The sequence below is a fragment of the Dipodomys ordii genome, unplaced genomic scaffold (assembly GCF_000151885.1).
Source record: "Dipodomys ordii isolate 6190 unplaced genomic scaffold, Dord_2.0 Scaffold159, whole genome shotgun sequence".
Lineage (NCBI taxonomy): Eukaryota > Metazoa > Chordata > Mammalia > Rodentia > Heteromyidae > Dipodomys > Dipodomys ordii.
Window position 1 is genome coordinate 569,341 of NW_012267375.1, and position 6,094 is coordinate 575,434.

Here is a 6,094-nt window from a genome sequence, read left to right on the forward strand (position 1 = left end):
CCCCCCCCGCCCCGTATTTCATGAGAGAGGCTTTCCATGGTGGCCGATGTCAGCTGTGCGTCCCCCGCTTCGTGGTCCAGGGCCCAGGGGATGGTCAGTCTGTCCACCCACGCGTCCTGTCCTGGCGTTTATGCTGCCGCCGTCCTAGAACGAGGGTAGAATGCAGATCGCAGGGTTCAAACTCAGAGGCCACGTGATTCCCAGAGAGGCTGCACCCACGTGCCCCACCGAGGGCGCAGCGGGCCCTGGCTCGGCCTCCCGGCGCTGACGGCTCCCCCGGCACGGGGCAGCTCTCCACCCGTGCCGTGGCCTGCCCGTGGTGGCCGTGCCGTGGCCTGCCCGTGGTGGCTGTGCTTCCGGCCTGCCTGTGGTGGCCGTGCCGTGGCCTGCCCGTGGTGGCCGTGCTTCCGGTCCTGTGCTGTCCCATTTTTTCTGAGGTGACTGTGCTCGTACCCTCACGCCTGACCTTCCTCGGCTGAGTCCTGTGAACAGCCCCTCCCTGCTGGCGAGCTGTGCTTACACTGTGTGTAAAGGGCAGACACTCTTCATTGACCCTTTTCCTTTCCAGGAGCGACTCCCAGCTCCTTCCCTGGGGACCGTGGGTCAGCAGTCGGGAGGCCGTGACCTCTGCCGTGACCTCTGACACCTCCTCCTCTCCCGTGTGTGCCAGGCTCTTTAATTCTGCCCAGGCTCATGCTCAGACTCTCTCCTTTTCCAGTTCTCTGCAAATCTTTCCAAGTGTGCCTTCTCCTCCTCGCGGGGGCCTTCGTCTAAACTGTGTGCCGTGGTTATGAAGTGTTTGCCAATCTCAAGCTCTACCGGGGAACCACTGACATTTCCTACTTAGAAGCTATAGCTTTCTTTTTGAGTCTAATCATGAGCCCCTCAGGAGTTATGTCTGCACGTCCCACGTAATAATCTTTGTCTTCTCCAGCTCTGCACTCAAGCGGTTTCTGTTCTCCCACAGACACCGCACAAGGCACGCCTCTCTGGTCCGGCTCCCATGTCTAACACACGACAACCTCACGGCACGCGGCTGCGTGGTCTCACACTGACTGCAGCCTGAGCGGCTTCAGACATGTGCTGGCCATTCGTGGTCCGGCCCCTCCTGGGCACCTTCACAACATCCTCTAAGTCCCATGGAGTACCTGGTGGGACATACACTGGACCTATTGATTTGGGGAACATGGTGTAACACCTGTCCTTGCTCATAAAAGTGTCTCCTCATTTATGGCTCTTAAAGAAGAATCTTCATGTGGGTTTATAATTTTTACCACAGAGGTTGTTTGTTTGCCAGTCCTGGGGCTTGAATTCCAGGCCTGGGTGTTGTCCCTGAGCTTCTTTTGCTCAAGGAGAGTGCTCTACCACTGGGCCACAGCTCCATTTAGCTTTTTTTTTTTTGATTACTTTATTGGAGATAAGAGTCTGTCTCATGGACTTTTCTGCCTGTGCTGGCTCCAAATCACGATCCCCAGCTCTCAACTTCCTGAGTAGCTAGGATGACCGGTGTGAGCCACCAGTGCCCAGCCGCTAGAGAGGTTTTATACATTCTTTCGTTACATGTATTAAATACTTGCTGTTCTCTGATACTCTAAAGTAATTATGTTTTCTCTATTTCTCCCATTTCTTTTGGAGAGGGGAGATTTTTTTGGCACTGGTAAAATGAAATCCAGCTGACTTTCAGATTCATAATTTATCTAGCAATTTCATTACATTTTCCAATAGCTTGTAATAATAATAACGTATTTGTCTATTCTTTTGTGCTTTAGTGTAAATAACCGTAGTGCTTGAGGTGATGATGGTTTTACACCCGTTTCAGTGCTGGCCTCTCGGGCTGGACGGCGTCGGTGACAGGGTGGTGTTCACACTTGTGGCGTTGGAGCAGGGCCGAGGGGCTGTGCACGGCAGTAGGCAGGGGCTGAGGACGGAGGCAGCCCGGCCAGCCCGGGACTGCCTTCCAGCCTGGACTGCCTTCCAGCCCTGGACTGCCTTCCAGCCCTGGACTGCCTTCCAGCCTGGACTGCCTTCCAGCCCTGGACTGCCTTCCAGCCCTGGACTGCCTTCCAGCCCTGGACTGCCTTCCAGCCTTGACATCCTGTGGCTCTGGCCTCAAGGAAGCCGCACTGGCCCTTAGGATCCACTGTCCAGAATGGGAAGGCCGTCTTCACGCCAGGGAGCCTCACTGGGCCCGGGCCCGGCGTCTTGGGCCTGGGCCTCCGTCAGGGGCATGCCGGACGTGCGCGTCTCCTCCTGCCCCTGGGCTCGGAGACTGGTCCCTCCACACCCACCACACTGGCTCTGCCCGTGCTGGCCCTGTCTGACCACCTCAGAACTGCCCGCCGGCCCCGTCTGCAGGATGGCCTCCTTCCCGGGAGACTCGTGGGGAATGCGCCCCAGCAGCAGCGCCTGTGGGTGACGGCTCTCAAGGTCCATCCCAGCCTGCAATCTCCCCTCATCCTGCCGTTGGGAAACTGGCCGTTGGTGAGTCTGTGCCCAATGGGCAGTGCCACCTGGAAACCTGCCACACTGCAGCGAGGCTCAGGGCCTCAGCGCAACTCAGGGGGGCTCCGGAGACCGAGGCTCAGGCACCCACACCCGGAGGGGGCGTCGGAGACTGAGGCTCAGGGCACCCACACCCGGAGGGGGTGTCGGAGACCGAGGCTCAGGGCACCCACACCTGGAGGGGGAGACCGAGGGAGCACTGCCTCTCCCAGCAGGTTTGAAGAGGAAAGTTTGATTACGGAGTCTGGTACAAGAGGCAGGGCTGGCCTCCCACGCCGCCTCCCAGGCCCTCCTTCCAGGACCCACCGTGGTGTCCTATTCTGGGGGTGCATGGAGTGCACGGGTAGCGTCTGTGCGGTTTGACATGCACGTGTGCTTCAACAAAGTCTGTTACGTTCTTCCTACAACCACAGACGATGCACACAGCGATGAAGGAGCCCTGGCCGTGTCACTGCGCTCTGTGGCTCGTCCGAGGGAAGTTCAGATCATGAATCCCGTACCGTTCCATTGCAAGGAGGGAAAATAAATGATGGGAGCACTCTGTGCTAGAAGGTACCTAAAGAAGAATAAAAGGCGTCCAAGGATGGCAAGAGGGAGACAGGAGTAAGGAAGAGCCGGTGTCCTGCGGTTCTCCCGTGGGCTTCCCCACCCACCCCATCCCAGACAGGGCCCGCGTCCCCAACTCCTCATGTGTAGGGGACCAGGCCATTTCTGTGTTTAGAGCACCGCAGGGTAGACTCTAGCTTCTCACCAGGCAGAACTTGGCCTCCACGCTGGCCTGTCCCCTGAGCCGCCTGCCTCTGCCCAGGCCCAGGTCCGTCCAAGCCCTGGCAGGGCTCCAGCCAGAAACACAAAGCCACGCAGGGGCTCAGGGAGCCTCCGTGGATGGGCTGGTGCTTGTCTCATTCAAGCCAATTTCTTGACATGTGAGCCCCAGCTGTGGACCGGGGGACACCCTGGAGGTCGTGTCCCTGCCAGCGTCCCCCATCCTCCACCCAGTGAGCCACAGGCTGGCTAAGGCCGACCACCGCGCCCTCCTCTTCAGAGCCCTCCCAGCCCTCCAGCTGGGTTGGATGGGGCCTGTGGCCTCCACCATGGCAGCACGTGCCACGTGCCACGTGCCTTCCAGGTGTAGCTGCCCGAGTGGCCCGTGTGTGCTCCGTGTGCCCCTCCCCCCGTGTGACCAGCCCACCGTGACCTCCCCGGGGGCGAGCGGCTCTCCCCCATCAACCTCGGCCCCTGGAGCGGGGACGGCCCCAGCCCTCACTCTGGCCCAGGGCCAGCAGTGGTCGCGTCATGGGGGCGTGGGAAGGACTTGTTCTGTAACGCAAGCAGCAGAGGGCCCTCGGGGAGGTGGGGACATCTGGTCGGGAGGCAGCGCTGGGGGACACAGCATGATTTCGGTTTCTCTGCCCTGGCATTTCCTGTACTGGGGGCAGGGCTCTCCCGTGTACGGTACCCCTTGGTCTTCAGAGGACACCCCCCCGACCCTCCCCCTGTGGGAGACAGTCCCCATCGCCAGGGACTTCTCTGTAAGGACAAGGCTCACACAGAGCCCTGGAGGAACAGCCGTGTGGTTCTGCTCCCAGTGTTTGCCTCACAAAGCGGTAGCAGGAACTCCTCACGGTCCCGCTCTGGCCCTTGTCCACAGCCGTGCACAGGGCCTCTCCCCACCGCCCACCGCACAGGCTGCCCCGACACTGCCTGGCCAGCTCTGCCCAGGGAGGGCAGCAGGGCCCTGCCACAGGTGATCTCTACTCCACAGCATGTGGGGCTCACTGAATCCCCAGCCTTTCTCCGTAAGTGGAGTTACGATGCACTCTGGAGGATCTTTGCCCTGCCTCTGGGCGGTGCATGTGAGGCTCCAGGCGTACGGAGGGGGTTCACTGCTGGACACAGCTCTGGGCGCTGCTCCAAAGCAGGGCAGGGAGGACCTTCTGAAAACTCCAAAGGGCAGGCTGGGTCTCAGCAGGAGACCAAGGCACGTCAGCCGGAAGGACTGGGCATTCTACAGGCCTTGGGCCAGTGCCAGGCAGCCATTCATGTTTGCCTTTTCCTTTTCCTTTATACTCAGAAGCCCCTCGAGGGAGGTTGAGGTGGGAGAAGAGGAGCCTGGACAGAAAACAGGAAGAGGGGAAGCAGATGGGGGAGGCCGGGCAGAGCAGGGAGGAAAGCGGGACAATAGAGCAGGAGGAAGGAAGAGGCTGAGGGGCTGAGGAGGGGCGGCCTCGGGCACAGGGCTGAGAACAGAGCCTGGCCCACGGAGCGTCAGGGTCAGGGTCTCTGAAGCTGCGGACGGGCAGTCCTTTGTTTTCTACTTCTTGGATCTCCCTTTTCCTCACCCCAGGGCTCCCCTTGCTGCTACCATGATCCTGAGCGTACGAAAGAATAAAACTTAGGTCTCTTCTTCTACTCAGATCTTCACTAGGCTTCATTCATATTTGAATTATCTCCACTTCCATAAAATGCATTGTGCCTTTGAAGATGCTTATAATACACATAAGTAGTTTAAAGAATAACATAAAAAGGAACCTCTCATGGGGTACCGGTTGCTCACGCCTGTTATCCTGGCTACTCAGGAGGCTGAGCTCTGAGGATCAGGGTTCAAAGCCAGCCTAGACAGAAACGTCTCTATGAGACTTGTATCTCCAACTAACCACTCAAAAACCAGAAGCGGAGCTGTGGCTCGAGTGGTAGAGCGCTAGCCTTAAGTGAAAGAGATTAGAGACAGAGCCCGGGCTCTGAGTTCAAGCCCCATGACCATCAAAAACAAAACAAAACCAAACTCCTACAAGGTATTCTCTGGTCCACTCCCCAAGTCCACTCTGTGGCCAGCAAGAAGGTGGTTCCTAGATACCTCGCAGGGTACAGAGCAGCGGAAGAGCAGCCACTGGGAGACATAATGAGGAGCCCGCTACCACTTGGCCTCTGGTGCCTAACCCTAGATATGGATTCAGACATCTGGAAGACGGCACTAGAGATATCTCATAGACCACTGTAGAGACATCTGGTAGACCTAGGAAACATCTGGACAATGACTCTAGAGACATCTGGTAGACCAAGGTAGAGACATCTGGTAGACCTTAGAGACATCTTATAGACCAGTCTGGAGACATTTCTTGGACTGCGTGGCTCCGTCAGCTCACCTGGCTGGTGCTGACTGGGCTCTTGGCTTGTGGTTCCCTCCTCAGGCAGCGTGGGAGGTGCTGGGGTACCATCACCTGTGAGGGGCCTTGAGCCATGGAGATCCTGAGGAACTGTTAAGATCCAAAGACTGCTCACCCTGAGGAGACAAACTCCTGCTTCTCATCACAGTCTGATCCTGAGGCATGGATATTCCTATTTGGTGTGTGAACCACAGCACCGGTCATCAGTACGGTCTTCTGCTACCTTTCCCACAGCGTTGTCTTCTACTCCATTTGTGTTGATGGATGTTTCTCTCCTTTTCTTTAAAAAGCTGTGCATGGGCTGGGAAGGTGGCTCAGTGGTAGAGCGCTTGCCTTGCATGCATGAGGCCCTGGGTTCGATTCCTCAGCACCACATAAACAAAAAGAAAAAAGGCGGAAGTGGTGCTCTGGCTCAAGTGGTAGAG